The sequence below is a fragment of the Teleopsis dalmanni genome, chromosome 1, assembly GCF_002237135.1.
Source record: "Teleopsis dalmanni isolate 2A chromosome 1, ASM223713v2, whole genome shotgun sequence".
NCBI lineage: Eukaryota > Metazoa > Arthropoda > Insecta > Diptera > Diopsidae > Teleopsis > Teleopsis dalmanni.
Window position 1 is genome coordinate 132,110,153 of NC_051846.1, and position 24,845 is coordinate 132,134,997.

Sequence of the window (24,845 nt, forward strand, 5' to 3'; positions counted from 1 at the left end):
ACTTTATTCAAATATCAGACTTGTGAAAAGTAAAGAACAATATGTTAAAATATAATATTGTTCAGCTTTTCCTAACCGCAATAAGCGGATTTGTAGAATAACATAGCATAGCTTCTTTGTAAAACGCACCAGAATGGTCGCTTTACTTATAGTAAGCAAAACAATATGCATTACAAAATGTCTCTACAAAAAGAGTAGCTTTGAAAAAATAAAGAATAGGCGAACCCAAAAAGTTAACTTGCAATTCGTTGAACTTGTGTTTCCAAAATAAAGCTGTAGTTTATAAGCTCGATCTAATTTAAAAGCACGGCAAGTGCTTTGGTTGGTGTCACTAATTAAATTAAAAATAAGTGAGAATAAAACCTGGAACTTGAGCATTGAAAGTTTGTACAGCCTTGATTTCTTGTGGATAAACACGATTAGTCATCGCTTCTAATTTGACAGGCACGAGTTCTACGCCTGGCACTTGCACAAATTATATACGGACTATAAACTAATTAAATAAAATTCGATTATTCCCAAAGACCACTGATGAAGAGTACTTGGCAATACTCGAAACAGCGTTGTATGGTCAGCCAAATTTCAATAAAATTAAAAATAAATTTTTGTGTTTGTCCTTTATTTCTTTCTTTGTTATTCGAAAACTCTCTAAATTTTAATAAAGCTTCTTTGTCACCATACAAAGAAAGCGTAGCTTTATAGCAACACTAATACTTTATTCAAATATTAGGCTTGTGAAAAGTAAAGAACAATATGTTAAAATATAATATTGTTCAACTTTTCCTAACCGCGAAAGCGGATTTGTAGAATAACATAGCATAGCTTCTTTGTAAAAAGCACCAGAATGGTCGCTTTACATATAGTAAGTAAAACAATATGCATTACAAAATGTCTCTACAAAAAGAGTAGCTTTGAAAAGAAATAAAGAAATAGGCAAAACCCAAAAGTTAAACTTTCAATTCGTTGAACTTGTGTTTCCAAAAATAAAGCTGTAGTTTATAAGCTCGTTCTAATTTAAAAAGCACGGCAAGTGCGTTGGTTGTTGTCACTAATTAAATAAAAATAAGTGACAATAAAACCTGGAACTTGAGCATTGAAAGTTTGTGCAGCCTTGGCTTCTTGTGGATAAACACGATTAGTCATCGCTTCTAATTTGACAGGCACGAGTTCTAAGCCTGGCACTTGCAGTCCAAACAAATTGTATACGGACTATAAACTAATTAAATAATATTCGATTATTCCCAAAGACCACTGATGAAGAGTACTTGGCAATACTCGAAACAGCGTTGTGTGGTCAGCCAAACTTCAATAAAATTAAAAATAAATTTTTGTGTTTGTCCTTTATTTCTTTCTTTGTTATTCGAAAACTCTCTAAATTTTAATAAAGCTTCTTTGTCACCATACAAAGAAAGCGTAGCTTTATAGCAACACTAATACTTTATTCAAATATTAGGCTTGTGAAAAGTAAAGAACAATATGTTAAAATATAATATTGTTCAACTTTTCCTAACCGCGAAAGCGGATTTGTAGAATAACATAGCATAGCTTCTTTGTAAAAAGCACCAAAATGGTCGCTTTACATATAGTAAGTAAAACAATATGCATTACAAAATGTCTCTACAAAAAGAGTAGCTTTGAAAAGAAATAAAGAAATAGGCAAAACCCAAAAGTTAAACTTTCAATTCGCTGAACTTGTGTTTCTAAAAATAAAGCTGAAGTTTATAAGCTCGTTCTTATTTAAAAAGCACGGCAAGTGCGTTGGTTGTTGTCACTAATTAAATAAAAATAAGTGACAATAAAACCTGGAACTTGAGCATTGAAAGTTTGTGCAGCCTTGGCTTCTTGTGGATAAACACGATTAGTCATCGCTTCTAATTTGACAGGCACGAGTTCTAAGCCTGGCACTTGCAGTCCAAACAAATTGTATACGGACTATAAACTAATTAAATAAAATTCGATTATTCCCAAAGACCACTGATGAAGAGTACTTGGCAATACTCGAAACAGCGTTGTATGGTCAGCCAAATTTCAATAAAATTAAAAATAAATTTTTGTGTTTGTCCTTTATTTCTTTCTTTGTTATTCGAAAACCCTTCTAAAAATTTAATAAAGCTTCTTTGTCCCTATACAAAGTAAGTCTAGCTTAACAGCAACACTAATACTTTATTCAAATGTTTTTAAATAATTGTAATAATAAGTGTATTATATTCAAAGTTTATTCTGTACTAAAACTTTTCTGACTTCTGGTATATGATTTTTTAGGATAAAAGGTTTTTCTTTTCAAAGAAAATTAGTTTCTGAACTTTGGCACTCGATTACTTTTAAGTTAATCAACCAATCTATAAATATTATTACATCAAATGAAAGCTAGATGTGTCCTCTTTCGATTAAGCTAATTTGCAGAAAAATGGTATCTCTGCTTTTAAAGATATAATTAATTTTGTATCAAAGAAAATTAGTTTCTGAACTTTGGCACTCGATTACTTTTAAGTTAATCGACCAATCTATAAATATTATTACATCAAATGAAAGCTAGATGTGTCCTCTTTCGATTAAGCTAATTTGCAGAAAAATGGTATCTCTGCTTTTAAAGATATAATTAATTTTGTATCAAAGAAAATTAGTTTCTGAATTTAACACTCGATTACTTTTAAGTTAATCGACCAATCTATAAATATTATTACATCAAATGAAAGCTAGATGTGTCCTCTTTCGATTAAGCTAATTTGCAGAAAAATGGTATCTCTGCTTTTAAAGATATAATTAATTTTGTAACGTAACTTCGTTTTTACAAATTTTTGCTTTCCATTTTTAAAGAAAATTTGCTCTATACTATATAAAAACTAAGTATATTTAGAAAACCAAACATATTTTTTACTGTTCTCTGTCTTTTATTTCATAGTTTTTAATTAAATAATAATGTTTTAATTAATTAAAATGTGAAATGACATCGTAATAAAAAATCGACGCTAACTATATTTTGACATTAAATTTCCCAAATTTATCGTCAATGCAAATTAAACTGTTTTGCATTCACAAGTTAGCGCATAATTTAATTAATTTTATTTAATTTGTTAATCGAACAATATATATAATATTAGACATTAATTGGCTTAGAAAAATTCTAGTTTTTTGTTCAAATAATATCTTAGATGCAGTAATATTAATAGAATTTCGACGCTAACTATATTTTGATGTTTAATATCCCACATATATCATCAACGCAATTTTAACTGTTGTGCATGCCCAAGTTAGTTCACATTTAATTTAATTATATATAATTTGTTAATCGAATAAGATATATAATATTGTATATCAATCGTTTTAGAAAAAATTCTAGTTTCTTATTTTGATAATATCTTTGATGCAGCAAGCTTAATAAAAATTCGACGTTAGCTTTTCTTTCGCAGTACTATGCACTTACCAATAACTCTGCAACTGTACATTATGTTTTTCAGTGCCATTTTAATTTTTCAGCGAATTTAATTTAAGATGGTATGCCATCTATTAACCAACGTCGTACAGAATTGTTGAATAATTAATAAAATTAAACTAATTTCGATTTTTTTCAAATAATTGTGCTTATTAGGGTATTGCATTGAAAGTTATTTATATATTTACTGTTTTCTGACTTCTGGGATATGCTTTTTATAAGAAAAATGTCGTTTTTAAAGAAAAATTAATTTCTGAAGTTTGACACTCAATAATTGTAAGTTAATCGACCAATCTATAAATATGAAGACATTAAATAAAAGTTTGAAGTGTCCTCTTTTGATTAAGCTAATTTGCAGAAAAATTGTACCTCTGCTTTTAAAGATATAATTAATTTTGTAAAGCGACCTAATTTTACAAAATTTTATTTTCCTTATTTTGAAGAACATTTTTTCTATATTATGTAAAAAGCGATTATATTTAGAAAAATAAACATATTTTTTATTGTTATATGCTTTTTAGTTCATAATTTTTGGTTAAGTAACAAAGTTTCAATTAAATAATATTTGAAAATGACATCTCTATCTTCATCGCAGCACTGCTCCTAAGTTAATCGAACAATCTTTACAAAATTTTGCATTATATGAAATTTATCCTCTTTCGAATGAGTTATAAAAGAAAAAAATGGTACCTCTAGTTTAAAAGTTATTAATAAATTAGTGATCCCATCTTTTGGGGCTGATTTTTATTTTTCATTTTTCATACAAATTACATCATGTACACATAAAAGTTGAATGTAGATAGTAAATTAATTCAATTTTCTACTTATTAATGCCTTTTGCTGCATTAAATTTATTTAAATAATAAATTTTTTCTTAATTAAAGTATACTGCATTTTTCATGCGGCGAAAAATGTTCCAACTCCATTTTGGACTTATCGTCGACGCTATCTTCACGCACATTTAAAACTGGTAAATGAGCAAATAAATTATAATTTAGCTCCCGTCTGTCAATGCCATAAATGAGCAAATAAATTATAATTTTGCCCCTTAATGAGAATTTAGCTCCCGTCTGTCAATGCTATTAGATTATTATCATGTTAATGATAATAATAATACATAAATATATATATAAGTAAATAAAATAAATAAATAAATAGATTTGTCGCAGCACCAGCCAAACATGTGCACGTTCGCAGCACCAGACAAACGTGTGCACGTTCGCAGCACCAGACAAACATGTGCATGCTTGAACATATGAACGACACGAAACACGGACACGCAATGAATGCATATATAGAGTAGTGCTGTTCATATTCGAATTTACGAAGTATTCGAAGAAATTCGAATATTCGAATAGTAAACGAAGTCTTCGAAGTTGAAAAAAACTTCGAAGTTTTTGTGAATTTTTGTTCTCGAAGTCTTCGAAGTTTAAATGTAGTGAAAAACTTCGAAGACTTCGAAGACTTCGTAAGCAAAAGGTGAAGTGAGAGCGCACAATGCAAACAAACGTGCATCACACAAATTATTTGAGGGATGAAAGCGTTTGCTTTGTTTGTACGGTTTTATGTTTTTTGTTGTTATTCTATGCAGAAAATTAATAACATGTTTTTTTGTTTTATTTTATTACGGAAAATTTATTTTATTATTAAATATGTATTAAAATATATATTATTATTAAATATGTTATTATTAAATATTATTTATATTAAATAAAAAATTTACATTTTAAATAACTTATATTTATTATTTATATTTAAAAAATCATATTTGAGAAAATTTTTAATATAATATAAAATATATACGTAATAATATGAAAATATTGATATTGATGGATTTTATTAGTAATGGAATTTTATAAAAATTTTCATTTTCCTTTAAAAAGAAAATCAGAAATTAAAACCTTGAAAATTAGTTATGGAAAAATGAGTTTCGCTCATTAATGCCTAATTATTTGACCTGTATGAGCTGTGATGATCACGCAGGTAAGCGCAAATTTATTTTTGCATTATAAAATTTTGAATGTTTTGTTGTAGTTACAGTTATTTTACTGTTTATGGAAAATTTTTAAATCCCTTATTCTAGGAAAAGAAATACATAATATTATAAGGAAGTATCTAAATAAAATGTAAATTAGTGTATAAGCAAAATTGTATAAAAGAAATTCCATCAAATTTTCATGTATTTTATATTATATTAAAAATTTTCATAAATATAATTTTTTAAATATAAATAATAAATATAAGTTATTTAAAATGTGAATTTTTTATTTAATATAAAAAATATTTAATAATAACATATTTAATAATAATATGTATTATAATACATATTTAATAATAAAATAAAAAAATAAATTTTATGTAATAAAATAAAACAAAAAAACATGTTTTTAATTTTCTGCATAGAATAACAACAAAAACATAAAACCGTACAAACAAAGCAAACGCTTTCATCCCTCAAATAATTTGTGTGATGCACGTTTGTTTGCATTGTGCGCTCTCACTTCACCTTTTGCTTACGAAGTCTTCGAAGTTTTTCACTACATTTAAACTTCGAAGACTTCGAGAACAAAAATTCACAAAAACTTCGAAGTTTTTTCCAACTTCGAAGACTTCGTTGAAATGCGAATATTCGAATATTCGAAGAACTTCGAATTTTTAAAAACTTCGAATAATGTGAACAGCACTAATATAGAGCAACAGCACTTGTGCACGAGTCAGTCGTTCGTTACATACGCCGTGGAGTATCCTAAAGATTAATAAATACATAAGTAAATAAATAAGTAAATAAAATAAATAAATAAATAAAAAGATGAATACATAAATAATAAATAATAACAATAAATTAATAAACATGAATTAAAGTAAAGGATTGAACTTAATTTAATACTTAATACTTAAGTATGTTGGAAGTGTACGTTTAAGACGTTTTTTGTACCCTAGTTCCAAGGCAGGAAGTCTTCTCATTTCTAGGTTTGAATGCTGAAGCAATTTAGATAAGTGGTTAGCACTGCTTTTTTGAATTGTTTCATGTACAGTAGGGATATTCAGGTCTTTGTGAATAGCGTCGTTTTTGATGTACCATCTAGCATCTACTATCGTTCGCAGGATTTTTTATTGCAACCCCATATTTATTGCAAGTGGTTCCCCATATTCAATTCCGTATTTCCAAATCGGAACAATAATAGTTTTGTAAATTAGTAGTTTGATATCTATTGACATAAATTTTTACCAAGAAGCCAATATAGATCTGCAAATCTTCGATGAGCTTCCTTTTTCTTCTGAATTATGTGCTCCTTCCAAGTTAGCTTTTGGTCTAATAGCGTGCCCAAGTATTTGGCTTTCTTGCAGATTGGTATGTCAATGTTAACAATTTTCAGTTTCTGTTCTTCAAATTTCCTGTTGGTGAAAATAACTTGGACAGTTTTTTCGTTTATCTTTATCTCCCAGAGACCAATGTATCACTTCGTTTAAATGATTTTGAAGGTTTACAGTTGCTTTAGTGATGTCATGGTTTGTTGATAAAAATCCAGTGTCGTCAGCAAACGTTACAGTTAGTATTTCTTCACTTTTTGGTTTAGGAATGTCTGCAGTGTATAATAGATATAGGATCGTGTCTAATACACTCCCTTGAGGGACGCCGGCTTCTATTTTTATTATGTGGGATGTGTCGTTTTGATATTGCACAAAGAAGTATCTATCTTTAAGGTAGCTCTTCAGTAGTAAATAAAAATCGGCCGGCAATATTCTTGATAGTTTGTAAAGCAATCCTTCGTGCCAGACGCCGTCGAATGCTTTAGCTACGTCTAAAAATAAATCCACAGCGATCTTCTTAGAGTCTATATTCATTGCAATTTTACTAGCCACCCGATGAATTTGCTGAATAGTAGAATGCTTTTTACGAAATCCAAATTGGTGATTTGGCAATAGGTTGTTTTGTTGTATTATTGGTTCCAGTCGGGAGAAAAGAAGATTTTCAAATAGTTTGGATAAGATGGGTAATAAGCTGATCGGTCTGTAAGAGTTGACAATTGAAGCATTTTTGGTTGGGTTAGGTTTTGCTACAATCTTCGCTACTTTCCAAACAGAAGGGAAAATCTTATTGCTGATCATGCAGTTAAAGATGTTTCTAATGTAAATGATTACAGGTAATTCTAAAAGGAATTTACCAGTTATCTCATCATAGCCTGGTGATTTTTTTTGGGTTGATGTTAACGGCGATGATGTTTTTTATTTCAGCAATTGTTGTCTTCTTAATATTAATGTTTTTCTGGGTCAGGTTCTAGAGTAGTGCATGGTTTGTAGCATTTTTAGGATTTGTGAATGTGTTCTTAAAATACTCAGCGCGAACAGTTGCTTTTTCTTGGTTTGTGCGCGCCCAAGTATTATCTTCTTTTGTTATTGGTGTAGATACAGATGCTGTAGATAATAGTATACAATTGAAATTGATTATTGCATTATTTATTTCCTCTTCTATTCTTAGAGCTACCCAACACCAGTAGCGAGCCGTGACCTTCTTAGCAAGGTGTTCACAATTTGATCAAAACAGAATGCCAACTATAACGTATTCCCTCTACTTCTAAGTTTTGTGCTTTCCACAAGCAAATAGTATACAAGACCAACAAAACAATTTATTTAAATGTTCGCAGCCTGTGATCCATTGCTTTTTATGGTAAATAGCTGTAGGAACAGGGACTTACCACAGATTTCGACATTCTTACATCAGGTATGAATTCATTTTATGAATTAAAACCATTTTTTCAGAAGATCGTTTAAAAAAGATATTTGAATGAAATCTTTAATTACCCATTTATCCATGTCTAAATATTATTTTTCGTTTCAAATTTCTTTAATTTTTTTCTTTACTTTTAAAATTTGCTAGTATAAAGTTGCTATAATAACTTTGTTTTTGATTTATTTCCAACCTTTACATAAGAGTAAGAAACTCTCATCCATTCATTTACTCTTTTACGTTGTATTTACAATGCGCGGTTCAGTTTTTTTATTGAACCATTTGCCCATATAAAACAGCAACCGTGACTTTGATTGTATTTACAGGCTTTGTATGAACTTATGGTTCAATTTAGAAGAGTGAACCTCGTCAAATGTAAAGCGATTTTTGCTCAGTTATTTTTTTTCACTTTTGTATGTACTTTGCATAACATTGGACGTTCACTTTTTCTATTGAACCACTTGCACGCATTAATTTAAGAGTTATGATTATTTTACGTACATATTTTGCAGGGCTTGTTTTTTCTTTTATTTTTATATTTGTTCGTATGTTTTGTGTTTATTCAATATTGAACATAGTCCCAAGGTGAATGTTATTTCATTTGCATGCTTTGTAAGCAGCGCGGTGCAGTTTTTATTCTGAAACTTAGTATATATTAAGAGGAATGTGTTTTCTCTTTTATTAATTATAAATAATGTTGAGTGTAACTAACATATGTGAAATTTTGTTTGTATTGCACGTTTTGTGTTTATGTTATTCTGTTTGGAAAAGCTATTATAAAAAATGTTAAGTAGCAAAATAGCGAGATTATTTACATAATAAAAAAAAAATCTAAAAAGACAGCTTTGTTAAGGTGTTCAGTGAACGCTCCATTCGACGCACAGTGGGGTAAAACACCCTTAAAATGGCGATCAATTCACCTGAGTTGAAAAGCTGATTGTTGACTACTTTTATATATATATATATGTAGAACGGAAGAATATAAAATAAATATATATATTGTTGTTGTTTTTTTTTTATAAATTATTCATTAACATATTGATATTTGGTTACTTTTACCGTAATCATATATACATTATAATATATAATCCTTATTGTCAGCATCATCACCATTATCGTCATCATCATCGTCATGACCATCATAATCATCATTATCATCATCATCATGATCATCATCATCATCATCACTGATACATTGGGAATTAGTATTTTTTACAGGTGGTGATTTTAAAAGATCTAAAGCTAATGGTGGTATATGTTGAAACTTTTTTTTATTCAGTTTTCTAAGGCTTGAAATAACGGGATCAGAACTAATGAGAAACCTATTCAAAATATCGTAATTGGTCTTTTCTCTGCTACATTTACGTGTAAAATGTTCTCTATATTTTTTAAATTCTTTGTTAAGAGCTTCTTGCGCTTCCTCCGTTAATTGGCCAATTGGTAACATAGCGTGCGATATTATTTCCGAACCATTAATAAAGTATTTATGTAGCGTAGGAGGCATTTTATACCAAGCATATTTTGATACAAAATGTCTAGCAGTTTCATGTGCAAAACATCGAAACCTTTTAATTTCTATTTCATGGCCACAAGAAACAACAATCAATATGATATGCATCCTTTTTATTAAATCTAAATCAACACTAGTGATTTCAGCCGATAGCTCTGCATTTTGAAAGAACCTTCTGGCTGTATTCCCATCATTTGAGTTACCAAATCCAGGTTTTGGTTGATCAACGATTAAACCAGCTCTATCTTTGAAGTCTTTTTGAATACGTCTCTTTGTTTTCATGACAATTTTTTTATCGTATTCTGACTTTGCTTGCCATTTTCTATGTGTAATTTATATGATAAATGCAGTAGACATTCAAAAAACCTTATCCAACCATGCAATACCGACAACCCAAAACTAAGACTAGAAGTTTCAACATTTTTAGCAATCATTTCATCAACTGAATTAAACTTTGCACTAGTTGCACCGCATAAGTAACACTTTTGAGTTGAAGTTGTTTCAGTTAAGGTATTGCATACTTTTCCATCTACCATTGTTAACAGAAAACTATGTCTCACCTCAACTGTTTTGTTTTCGAATACCACAATAGACTTATCAATATTTTGAACCTCTTCTTCAACCATTTGTTTTTCTTTTCTACAAACGCTTGCGCTTTCTTTTTTAAAAAAAGATCTTAAAGGGTCTGCAAAATCTGGTAGAAGATGGTCTCGGGTTTTGCCAAATAATTTTGTCACCACAAAGTAACCTTAATGGAACAAACGATGTTATAAAAACAGCAGCATCGCTGGCATTTGGTCCATGAAAGGCCTGTTTAAATGAGGTATGGCCAGAGCTTCCATCAAATCTCCACTTAGTTTGTAAACAAAAACTTGCTAATTCTTTTTCGCATAAAGTAACAATAACGGAATTTTGTAACAGTACTAGACGCTCCACAGAATGGTCAAGAAGTGCTTTTAACTTAACTTCAGCCGAAGTTTCAGTTATTTTAATATAGTCGGAATGTGGATAACAAAGTTTTTTATAGCTGACTGTACCGATGAATATGACGGAAAACGATCTGGAGCAATCAGCCTGATGATGTTATATTGATGTCGCGTTAACTGAGCATCAACAATTATAGCCAACGCTTTTTCATTCGTGATTTTCTTGCCTTTTTCCATTGATTCAGTTAAATTTTTTTTATACTTTACTGCTCTTGTTGGTGAAGATGTTGATAATTCGTATACCAACTTAGAACCCTCAACATTTCCTGCAGCTTTTAAATTTACCTTGGTAGCAAAAGGTAAACTCGAATAACTCTCTCGTAGAATTTTGGTTTTTTTTGTATCTAGTGGATACATCACACTCTTTAAATGTAGTTTCTTTACGACCGCGTTTACATTTATTATATAAAGTAAATCCTATAGATGAATCTAACCAATTACGGTTTAATTTAAGAAAGCGATCTTTTACTCTGTGTGCTTTTGTCCAACGTATTTTAAAATGCCTACAAAAATTTTTCAGAATCTCTTCCAAATTTGTGCCTTCGTCTGCTGCACCAGTACGATTTTTAATTTCGTTTTTTTAGAATTGAAATTTCTCTTCAAACCCTTCAAATCCTGAGTTTTTCATAATATCATACAGCGTCTGACGTGAAATGAAAATAGTGTTTGATAAGGTTCCTATAAAGAGAATACATTTTCTTATTATCAGATAACTTTTTTCCCCTTTTACCTTTCGCAAATTACGTTGACATCACTTTTATTGTTACTTATTACAAAAACAGAACAAAACAAAAGAAGAAACAAACACATTATACCAACAATGTTTGCTTACATACAATAATTATCAATTACAGTGAGCAAATTGGTGCAGACATTGCAGCACTAAAATCTGAATATTTCAGAAAAGGCACAAAAGGGCAACTTAATATTTTGCCACGCGGTAGTCAAATATATATACTTTACATATAAATTGGAATTATTAGTACAATTTATTGCAAAAATAACTTTTATTAATTTGCTGAAAATACATGTAATTTCAAGACTATAACAAATAAATTTTTTTAAATTATTTATACACTTATTCTGTAATCGCAAATTCATTTAAATATAAGAAAAATACCTGAGCTTGAAGGTTCCATAATTCAAAAATTACTTGTAAATAAAATTTTATTTCAATTAGCACTTCAAATCACTAAAAAATGTTCAAAAAATATTGACACAGCTTAACAATGAATAAATATGTAAATTCTGAAGCGTGCTATAGAGATACCGTTATATATTTAACATTAATTTTTTCAGCCAGTGTTGCAGAATTTTATCTACTTTCTCCTAATATCAAATATGTCTACGATATCCAAAATATATTTTTCGAATTAATCCACAAAATCAGGGTCAATTACCCCACTGTGCGACGCCTCGCCTCTGCCCAACACGTTTTATAATTTTAAGTATTAATGTTCGTATTGTTCATAGTAAGAGTTAAGCTGTAAACTAGTACTATCGGTCAGTGGTCAGAGGACAACTCAAGGTTGGAATGAATGGAAAGGTTACTTACATTTATATTTTTTGTTATAAAGAAGTCAACCAAAAACTACTGTCAAAAGCAGCCAAGGTGTGTGAAATGTGCAGGTAAGCATGAAACCATAAATTGTGAAAAACCCGATGATAGTCACCCAAAATGTTGCAACTGTGGGGAGCAACACCCAGCGCCATATCGCGGTTGTGTAGTCGCAAAAGAGCTTCAAAAATTAAGAGACCAAAAAACAAAAAAAGTTCCTGTCCCAGTTCAAACAGATAATATCGAAAGACCAATAATATACTCAAGTCGAAAAATCGCTAAAGTATCATATGCAGACGCTATTAAGTCAACAACCTCCGTAGCTCAAAAAATAAATATATCTGATGAATCACAAAATGTCCTCTCTGTTATTCTTGAAAAACTAATGGCAATAGAAAATCGCCTAGACAACTTAGAACAAAAACATAATTGTACATCTGTATGATTGCTCTTAAAATTATGGAATGGAACGCAAATGGTTTGCTTCAACACAAAAACGAATTAGAATTACTTCTGCAAACAGAAAATATAGACATATGCCTAATAAGCGAAACTCATTTTACAAAAGAATCGTATATCAATTTTAAAAACTATAATATTTATCATACTATTCATCCAAGCAATAATGCTAGAGGCGGAAGTGCCGTTATAATTAAATCCAACATTAAGCATTATCAAGATAATAAACTCTCTAATGAAGAGTTCCAGGCAACAACCGTTGCAGTTGAAGAGAGTGGTTCCAAAATACAAATAACGTCCATCTATAGTCCACCAAGACATAACGTAAAATATGAACAATACATAGATCTATTAAAATTACACAATCATAAAGCAATAATTGGTGGTGATTTTAACGCAAAAAATGTTCAATGGGGGTCAAGACTAAATACCACAAAGGGTAAGGAATTACTTAAAGCATGTCGGGCCACAGGTTTTGAAGTTCTCTCCACTGGCTCTCCAACATACTGGCCAACTGATAGAAATAAATTACCAGATGTCATTGATTTCTTTATTGTAAATAAAATTCAAAAAAGAGACATTGAAGTTAAAGCAGGACTTGACTTAAATTCTGATCATTCTCCAATATTGCTTACTTATGGATGTAATATTCTATCTACGATACCTAAACCGACACTAACAAACCGTCTAACAGACTGGAATTATTTTAAGGCCCAGATAAATGAAAATATTGACCTATCCTGCAAAATACGAAGTATAAATGACCTAGAGAGTGAAACGCATTGCTTTACAAGCTTGATTCAAACATCGGCATGGCGCAGTTCTCCACTGCAGAATAGTAAGCAATTTGATAAAATCTATCCGGTCGAAATTTTAAATCTAGTCTATAATAAAAGAAAACTACGTAAAAAATGGCAACAATCACGATTAATACAAGATAAAAGAAACCTTAATAATGCCACTCAAAAATTAAGAAGAGAAATCAGCAATTTTAAAAATGAAAATGTTAAGAAATATCTTACAAACTTGACATATGATAGCAAAACTAACTATTCTCTCTGGAAAGCTATGAAAAAATATAAAAGACCGATCACACATAATCCTCCATTAAAAAAAAATAATAATGAATGGGCGAAAAGCAATATTGAAAAGGCACATGTTTTGGCTGAATATTTAAGTAATACCTTCAATCAAGAAGAAACCCATCATATAGAGCCAAATAACAACATAGATGATGAAGCTATTTTGCGGATAAAAAATAAAGAAGTAACTGGGGAAATCAAAAAATTGAAATTAAAGAAATCACCAGGATATGACCTCATAACTAGTGAAGTGTTGAAAAAGCTACCTCCAAAAGGAGTAGCCAAACTTGCACAGATATTTAATGCGAGTATAAAATTAAATCATGTCCCTAGCTATTGGAAAGTTGCTGAAGTTGTGATGGTACTAAAACCAGATAAGGACCAACATTCTCCAACTTCATATAGACCAATCTCTCTCCTGCCAACCATAGGAAAACTGTTCGAAAAGCTTATCTGTAAAAGACTTGAAAAAGTAGTTTGTCAAAGAAATCTTATCCCAAATCATCAGTTTGGATTTCGGAAAAAACACTCAACAATCGAACAAGTACACAGAGTTACGCACGAAATAGAAAAGGCATTAGAAAACAAAGAAACTTGTTCAGCTGTGTTTCTGGATATATCAAAGGCTTTTGATGGGGTTTGGCACTCTGGCCTGATATATAAGTTAAACACTATCCTGCCACAGCAATATTGTAAACTACTGGAATCGTATATTGGCGAAAGGTACTATCGAGTTAAACTACTTGACGCGTATTCGAAATTATATCCTATAAATCGCGGGGTCCCTCAGGGGAGTATACTAGGCCCATTGCTGTACCTGCTGTACACATATGATTTGCCAGTGAATCCAAGATGTATTGTTGGAACTTTTGCGGATGACACGGTATTAATGGCTACAGGTCCAAACAACAAGGTGTCTACCACTAAGCTTCAAATCGCTCTTCAAGAAATTGAACAATGGACAAATAAATGGAAGCTGATAGTAAACAGTTCAAAATCTAATCATGTAGACTTTACTAACAAAAGAGAAAATCAAATTGCATTATTTCTAAATAGCGTTAAAATTCCAGTTGCAAATTCTGCGAAATATCTAGGTATGACTCTAGATGCCAAACTGAGATGGAAGGTACACGTCAAGAAAAAATTAAATGAGCTAAAAATAAGATACAAAAAGTTAACTTGGCTTATTGGAAGGAGATCTAAATTATCTCAGCAAAATAAGCTTATGATCTATAAACAAGTCTTCAAGCCGGTCTGGCTCTATGGCGTCCAAATCTGGGGTTGTGCGAAGAAACATATAATAGATATGATGCAAAGATTTCAAAACAAAGCAATCAGAGATGCAGTTAACGCTCCGTGGTACGTGCGAAATTCTGATCTACATCGAGACTTAAAAATACCTACTGTCAAACAAGAAATTCAGAAGGCTGCTAAAAAACATTATGACAGGCTGAGACAACACTTAAACAGCACCATTCCAGCGCTACTTTGTGATGTCACTCACAGACGCTTATGCCGCTTCAAACCTAATGACCTTTTGAGGCGTTTCAACCAGCAAGGAGATGACTAGTTCGTATCTATATGCTCACCCTAGATAGACTTAGATAAATTTACTTGTAATAAAAAAAACCTCTTGTTAGTCAATATGACTAGTTGTTGTAAATTTAAACTCTTCATTTTGTTTAAATATAAATAATAAAAAAAAAAAAAAAAAAAAAAAAAAAGAAGTCAATCAAATCAGGTTGCTTTCTTGGGTCACTAGGCCAGTAGGTTGGTTCACAGTACTTATAAATTTTGCTTTGTATTCATTCAGTGCAGTGTAGAGATTTTTGCCCTTTGCGTTTTTTAAACGTGATCCCCATAGCGTATTTTTTGCTTTGAAATCCCCTCCGACTGTAAATCTTTGACTTTGGTGTCTTTGGTATTTGAGAACTTAGGAGGACAATAATCAGCAGCCAATTTTAATAGACCATGGAATATACAAAAAATGCGAAGAAGTGATGGGGAAATCACAATCTGGTTTTAAGGAAGGACTTGGAACTCGGGAAGCACTATTATATATTCAAGTTTTAGTTTAAAACCGTAAAGACGTTCACAAAGACGTTTTTCTCTGTTTTATCGATTACGAGAAAGCATTCGACAACGTGAAACATGATAAACTTATAGAAATTCTTCAAAACATTGATATTGATGACAAGGAAATTCGATGTATTAAAAATTTGTACTGGCAACAAACTGCGCATGTAAACATCGATGGTGATATAACAGAAGGGATATCCATTTCAAGAGGCGTTAGACAGGGTTGCATATTGTCACCACTGTTATTCAATGTGTATTCAGAAAAAATATTTGAAGAATCCATTAGCGATATTCAACAAGGTGTGAAGGTAAACGGCGTTTTCATTAATAACATCAGATACGCTGACGACACCGTTCTTATTGCCGACAGTTTAAGTGGCCTACAAGAGCTAGTAAACAGGGTTAACACCACTAGCGAAGAATATGGACTCAAAATAAATATAAATAAAACAAAATATATGATTGTAAGCCGAAAGAATATGTATAGCAACACAAATTTACTCCAAATGATTATTCAAGGAAAAATCGAAGTCAAACGCGGTATTGGTAGAAAACAATTTTCATGGCTGCGAAACATTTGTCAATGGACTCAAATACGAGAGGTTGGCAGCCTTATAAATATAGCAAGATGCAGAGAGTAATACGCAGAAATAGTTAAAAATTTGTAATTGTGTTTATTAAAAACTAAACAAACAATATAGTATTATGTTATGTTATTATGTTATAATTATTATTATGTTATAATTAAACAATATAGTATTATGTTATGTTACATGATCGCCAATATTCGAAATCGAATTAGTAAATAAAGAAGAAGATGGGAATCTTCAATCATTATTGTGGCAGTTCCACCGTGTCCTTTTCCGTCGGGATGACTGGTTTGAAATATTGTGTAATTTTATATTTTAACATAGCTTTTTTCAGGGGAAATATTTGTAAAACACTTGAAAAATGTATTTACTCCAAATAATGCTTCACAAAATACTTCTTTACCAATTACAAACCTATATCCTTCGAGCAGGCCCCTTATTTTTAAACTAGAAAATATCAATAAAATTATAAAAGATCTCAATGCGAAAAAGGCAGCAGGACCTGATAAAATCTCAGTTACAATGGTGAAACAATTACCACAATGTGCCATTATACATCTCAGGCATTTATTTAACGCTATCTTACGGACAGGATATTATCCCAAACTTTGGAAAATGTCACAAATAACAATGATACCTAAACCTGGAAAGGATAAAACTAAAGTAGAATCCTACAGACCAATTAGCGTCCTTCCAGTATTATCAAAAATATTTGAAAAGCTACTAATAACAAAAATAATGCCAATACTCTCAGCTAACGAAATAATTCCGGAGCATCAATTCGGCTTCAGAGCTAAACACAGTACAACTGAACAAGTGCATCGTATTGTATCATTCGTAAGAAACTCATTTGAAAATAAACAATATTGCACTTCCATATTTATAGATGTAGCCCAAGCGTTTGATAAAGTATGGCACGAAGGCTTAATACATAAAATTACAACTCTCATGCCAGTTAACACTCACCTTTTGTTAAAAAACTACTTAAGCAGAAGAACTTTTATTTTAAAATATAAAGATTTTGTTTCAGAACCCTGTCCTATCAAAGCTGGAGTTTCACAAGGAAGTGTAATAGGTCCGCTATTATATCTGCTGTATACAAGTGATATGCCAACTTCGGAAAACACTTTAACTGCAACATTTGCTGACGATACAGCAATACTAAGTGCACACAAAAACCCCGCAATAGCACAACGCATGCTTCAAGAACATGTTCACCAACTTCAGAAATGGTTATCAGTATGGCGTATCAAAGTCAATGAACAAAAATGTACCCATGTAACATTTGCTCTAAGACCAGGAAACTGTCCCAATATTACAATAAATGAGCAAAAAGTACCTTCAAGCGACTATGTAAAATATTTAGGGATACATCTAGACAGACGTTTAACTTGGAACAAACACATAGAGGCTAAAAAGACACAAATAAATATAAAATTAAGTTCATTGCATTGGCTTATAGGCACGTCATCTAAGCTACCACTTGAATACAAAATTTTGCTATACAAGTCGATAATAAAACCAATATGGAGTTACGGAATTCAACTGTGGGGAACAGCGATGCCATCAAATATTGAAAAACTGCAAAGGCTGCAATCTAAAACCCTAAGAATGATAACAGGTGCACCGTGGTTTCTGAAAAATGCTAACCTTCATAGAGATTTGAGCGTGCCAACAGAAATAGAAGAAGCTGCTCGATGTAGCCGTCAGCATCTCTTAAAGTTAGAAGACCATCCTAACCAATTAGCTTACATGCTGCTACTGAACAAAGGCCACAGACGTCTAAAAAAGAAGGACACCATTAACATCTGTTAACCTTCAAAATTTTTATTTCATTTAAAATACTATAAATTTTCTTTAATTGAACTGAATGTGATTTCTTGAATTAATTTTAATCTCAATTTTAATTTTAATATTAATTTTCAATTTTATTTTATTAAATAAATTAATGTCTTAATAATTTTTTTCCAAATCAATGGCTTAGGAAAAAAAAAATAAATTTAGTTTTAAGATTTGATCACTTATTGTTAGTTTCCAAATTGAAAGATTCAATAAATAACGTATGAATTGAAAAAAAAAAAAAAAAGCTTTTTTCAGTGAAATGCGTTTCTAAGGTTAACAGTATTTCGATCGAATTTGAGTACAGAAAAGTTTATTATTTGTTGATATGTCTACTTATACTGTTTGCATTCCATGCTACTATTTTTGAATCATTGAACTTACCCATTGATTTTTGTGACCAACGCCGTTAAAATGTTCATCATTCCTGACATTTGTGTTATCAATGTTTTCATCATTTCTTTTAACTCTGCGAGTTCTGAGATGCAAAAGTTAGATTCAATAGGTTTGACGCGTAACTTGGGCATATGATAATGTTTGTGAGATGTTGGCATTTGTGTTTTGAGTAGTTGCATTGTTTGTTGTGTTGAAAGATTATTGATGACTTGTTTGGACGGGTGTTACTTTTTCTCTCATGATTGAATATCGTTTAATTTTAAGTGATTTGTACACCTCACATCCCTTGTAGTTGGCTGTATGCTTTTCTCCGCATAAGACGGAGAAGAGTTTCCTGCACATTTAACACAAACTGGTGACTTGGTGCAGAAATTTTTTATGTGTCCATATTTTTGACAGTTTGAACATTGAGGTATGACTTTTTGAGGGCGAGGTGGCTCAAATTGGATTTTGTAGTGAAGTAAATATTTAATTGAGTAAATTTCTTTATTATTCACATTTTGTTTTAATTCGAAAGAGAATAAATTTAATGGCCTCTTAGTTCGTGGCTATAATATGTTTTGGATATTTATGATTTCATGACCGTTTTCATAAAGGCTTTTTTTTAATTTGATTTGTATCTACTGAGTAATGCATGCCACGGAGGAAGATTTTAAAACCTCGTTCTTCTTTCGGTTTATATGTATAGTATTCGGTATTTTTTTCTTTAAGTAGCTTTATTATGCTGATGTAATAAGTTGAGTCAAATGGTTGCAGTTTGACTTCATTATTTGATAATACTTTTATTTCATATTTGCAATTCGGTGTTGCGTCAATTGCATTTATTAAAATGTCTAATCTCTCTACTTTTTGAATAAAGAGCGGTGGTGGTTTGCTTTTTTTAATTTGTTCTGTTGCATCATTTTCGTTGTTGTCGCTCTTTTCACTATTTACTTCGCCGTTATCATTTTCGTCCGATAAGCATGCGAACCTGTTTGCTGCTTTGGCAAGCCAATAGTTCGTCAGCGTTTGCTGATTAGACGATTGCTCTTTTTGCTTTTGTTTCTTTTGTTTTCGACAAATGTTTTTACGGGAATTTGGTTCGAACTTACGGGAACATTTAACGAAGTTGTAAAGGAATTTCGTTTTTCAGGTAGTGGTCTTTCATCCAACAGTTTTTGTAAAGATATATCTTTATATATGTTTTTGTGTTTTTTAATGAAGAATTTGTTAAGTTGTTGGTTAACTCAATTTTATTAGCTGTGGCAATTTCACTAGCTATTTTTGATATATTTGTTTCGCTTTTTGCTATGTGTACAGAATTTGTTGTGAGTTTATTATTTGTTTTAACGTCTTTTGTGCTAAGCATAATATAGCCATTTAAGCCATTTTCACTTATATGAGATTGTCGACGTACAACTCTTTCACAATCGCTCATATATTATATTAACAATTTAGTTGCAGTTTGTTTATTAATTTATTTTTTAATTTATTTATTTTTATTTAAGTTTATTAAGAATATTTGAAAAATCATACTGTGGCAACGCCACATTTATAATTTTTTACTTTCGTTAAAAAAGATCATATGTTGTCTCCATCAGCTGTTTTGAGCAAAAACTCAATTTTTTGGTTTTGGTTGTTTTTTGCAAACTTAAAAATTTAATTTGTTTAACAAAAATTTTTTTATATTTACAAAATCTAAATATCAAATGATCCCATCTTTGAAGTTTGTAATTTAACTATTTCAATCAAATAACAATAAAAGTTACGGAGTGTTCACTTTTCGCGCGAGCTACATTCTCTTATCTTATCCCTATATTAAATATTTTATTATCGTTGTTTGACCTAATCAAACGAAATATCTAAATTGCATCTTACTAAAATATTATTATCGTTGTTCGGCCTAACCAAACAACGAATTGTTTTATCAGGATTCGATACTTCGAATCCTCACTATAAATATAAACATTTTATTATCGTTGTTCGACCTAATCAAACAACGAAAGATCTACATTACAAGGTGAGATGAAAAAACTGCAACCAACTTCAGACTGCTGTCATTTCTAAACCGCTCGTCCCACAGCTGTCAGATTTATTCTAGTGACAGCTCATTATATTGTTTACAAGCGCACAAAAGCATTTTGGTGGGAATTTTTCAGAAAAAAAGTTATTTGTGATGGAATTCAAGCGTGATAGTGTGATTGCTTTGCATTTGGCTGGAAAACCACAAGTGGCTATCGTTAGAGCCCTCCAGCATTTAAAAGTGAATAAATGTTTTGTGTCTCGTACCATCGCTCGTTACCATGATACTGGTAGCGTAGCCCGACGTCAAGGAAGTGGACGAAAAAAAACAGCAACATCGGCAGAAATGGTTCGAAAAGTGAAAAAGCGAATTGAACGAAATCCGCGTCGCAGTGGACGAAAAATGGCTCGTGAGCTGAACATATCGCAATATGCCATTCGGCAAATATTGAAAAATGAGCTTGGACTAAAGCCATTCAAGTTCCAAAAAGTGCAAGATCTTACTGATGCGCAAAAAAAAGTTAGACTCGAAAAAGCTAAAGAGTTGTTTCGCTTGGCCGAAAGTGGTGAACTGCCGAATTTGGTTTTCTCCGATGAGAAACCATTCGTTATCCAGCAGTTTGTAAACAAACAAAATGATCGTGTTTACTTGCCAGAGAGGTCAGCTGAAAATTTGCAACTTCGGTTGGCCATCACAACTCAAAAGCCGGCCATGGTGATGGTGTGGGCCGCCATAACAGCCGATGGTCGCTCGCCGCTCGTATTCATCGACCGTGGGGTCAAAATAAATGCGCAAATCTATCGCGAAAATATTTTGGAGGGAGTTCTGAAGCCCTGGGCACGCAAACATTTCGGCCGCAGACCTTGGACATTCCAACAGGACTCAGCACCATCGCACTCAGCACGCGCTACCCAAGAATGGTTAAGAAATGAGGTTCCTCGCTTCATTTCCACCGCACAATGCCCACCAAAATCTCCGGATGCCAAACCGTTGGACTATTGTGCCTGGGGTATTTTGGAAAGCAAGGTTGGCACTAAAAAATACCAAAATGTCGATCATCTCAAGCAAGCGCTTCGCCGAGAATGGGACAAAATACCGCAGAGCCACTTTCGGGCAGCGTGTGATGGTTTCATTGGCCGTTTGAAGGCCATAGTTCGTGCCAAAGGTGGCCAATTCGAACAAATCTAAACCGATTCTCAAATTTGATGTTATTTCCAACATTTTTTGCTTTCATTCAATAAAATTTAAAAAAAATGAAAAAATTATGGCGTTTTACTTTGTAGCAGTTTTTTCATCTCACCTTGTATATTTTATTATATTCTATTATCTTTAAATAAACATTGTAACTTAAATTATTATTATCGTTGTTCGGCCTAACCAAACAACGAATTGTCTTATCAGGATTCGATACTTCGAATCCTCATTATAAATATAAGCAAAAGTGTTAGTTATAAGTTAGTCTTAAGATTCATTTAATAAAGTGAGCATTAAACTAAAGTTTTGTGCGTTTTAATCTAATATAATTGGCGCAGTCGGAAAACTCGGTAAACTTTAAAATCTAAAGATTTAAAGAAACTATAAACTATTTGTAACAATTAATTCTAAATACATTAAATGAAAAAGTGAAAATATAAAAAAAAAGAGGTGATTGCGGTATTAATTTTTAATTTAAACCAAATTATAAATTACTCATTGTGAAGTACTGTTAAATTCGAGAGTTGGCAAAAAGTTTGATCTTTATGAATATATATAACTAAAAAGAATATATACCACATAATAAACATTTATAACAAGTTGAGTAAATGCCAGATAAACGATTAAAGAACATTTCACAGTTTGACAATTCAAGAATCGACTTAAATATGGAGTACCAAAATAAAATTAGTGAACTCGAAGAAATCATTAAAAAGCAGGAACAAGTCATACAACAACAACATGATCAACAACAACAAAATATATTCAGTTCCAAGGATATTATCCAACAATTTCGACAATTAAAAACTTTGGATAAAGATCATAATTTAAGTGCTTTCATTAAATCTGTAGAAATGACAATTTCATTGTGTAATGATAACCAGCAATTAATAAATTACGGTATACAGATTGTAATTAATGAAAAAATTAGTGGAGAAGCTGGAAATTATGTTCGAGAACTGGGAGATAGCGTTAACTGGGAGCAATTAAAACAGAAACTAAGAGATCAATTTAGACCGAGGACAACCTATTTAATAAGTGTCGAAGTATCAAGGTAAATAATCTTAGAGAATTATTTAATTATTTTGAAAAATGTAAGTTTGAAATTAGTGAATTATATGAATTTGATTGCGATAAACCATCAATATATAAACCTAGTAATGTTGATAGAGACTTAGTGAATATATTAATTAAGAAAATTGATGGATCGCTTAGAGCAAATCTTGATGAAAAATGTACACTCAATGAAATTATTACAAAATATACTAAATTAAGATTACTCGATGACATTAGAGCTATTCATGTTAGACATAGAAAGAATAGAGAAGAATTTACATACTCAAATAGAGAAATGAATAAATCTAACCACCCAATTTAATATAAAAATGGTTATTATAATTCGAAACAATATCGAAGTAATAATAATTGTGGCTCAATTCAGAGTAGTAATTATAATAACGGTTCAACTCAACATAGAAACAATGATAACAATTCGTACCAATTCAGAAGTCATAACAATAATACAATTCAATATAAAAATAATAATGATGATTCAATTCAAAATGGTAATAATTATAATTATAATTCATTTCAACGTAGGAATAATCATAATAATTCATTTCAATATAGAAATAATAATAATAATCCTAGCTTTAATAGGTATAATAAACCAACATTTAATGAAATAGAACCAATGGAAATTGATAATATAGAGAAAGCACAAGATGCAAATTTTTTCCAAACGCCTCATTCTGCAAATTACCCATAGTAGCTATAACAATAGGTAACAGAAAAATTAAGTGCCTTATAGACACTGGCTCGGATACCAGTATAATAAAACCAGGTATTCTAGAAAAACATTTTATCGAAAAAAACTCTCTAGTCCTCTTTGCTATAGAACAAAAAACGGAACAAATCAAGTCACTTTCGAAGTTATTACTCCAATACCTAGAGAATTTAATGTCTCAGGTACCTTCTCCTGGAAAGTAATTAACTTCAATAGCGAAAATTATGAAGCGTTAATAGGCCAAAATTTTCTCATCCCTCTTAAAGCTAAGATAGATGTAGAAAACAAATTTATTAATATATTAGGAACCACCATACCTTTCGAAAATTCTAACTATATGGGTTATATGGGTTAGAAGATCAGGAAATTAGCGTACTTGAATTTAGCGATATTAGGAACTTAGACTTAAATCATTTAAATCAGGAAGAAATACAATCAGTAAAAAATTTTTTACCACAATTTAACGAACTTTTTTTCAAAGAAGGGGATAAACTTTCCTGTACCCATGAAATACGGCACGAAATAATAACAACAACCGACCGACCAATGTATTCAAAAATTTGTAGATATCCCCAAACCCACGAAATTGAAATTCAAAAGTAGATAAAAGAAATGCTAGAACATAATATAATTAAAGAAAGCCATTCTGCTTATAATAGTCCCTTGTGGGTAGTTCCTAAAAAAGTTGACAGGTCCGGTTCCCAAAAATGGCGAATTGTTGTTGATTACCGAAGATTAAATGAAGTTACGGTGAGCGACAAATTCCCAATTCCTAATATTGATGGAATTATGGACAAACTTGGTAAGGCTCAATATTTTTCTTCTATTGATCTTGCCAAAGGCTTCCATCAAATTTTTATGGATGAAAATGACAGGAAAAAAACTGCATTTTCTACTCCACTAGGCCATTATGAATTCTTGCGAATGCCTTTTGGACTTAAAAATGCTCCATCGACGTTTCAACGCCTTATGAATTCTGTACTTCGAGATTACATAAATAGAATTTGTGTCGTCTATCTCGACGATATCTTAATATTTAGTACCTCATTGACGGAACATATAGAAAATTTAAAAAAAATATTTCAAAAATTAAAGAAAGCCAAATTAAAGATTCGGTTGGAAAAATTGTAAAGAACCTTTTTTTCTCAAGCCGGGGTTTTTCTCGCCGGATCCCAGAGTCGTTACAAGAATATTTTTTCTCT

The 24,845-nt window shown here is 31.2% G+C and overlaps 1 protein-coding gene across 2 annotated transcripts in view; it reads right to left on the reverse strand.

Moving 5' to 3' along the window:
• LOC119668745 overlaps nt 1-24,845 on the reverse strand; it is a 308,120-nt gene that overhangs the window by 175,109 nt on the left and 108,166 nt on the right. The window lies entirely within an intron of this gene.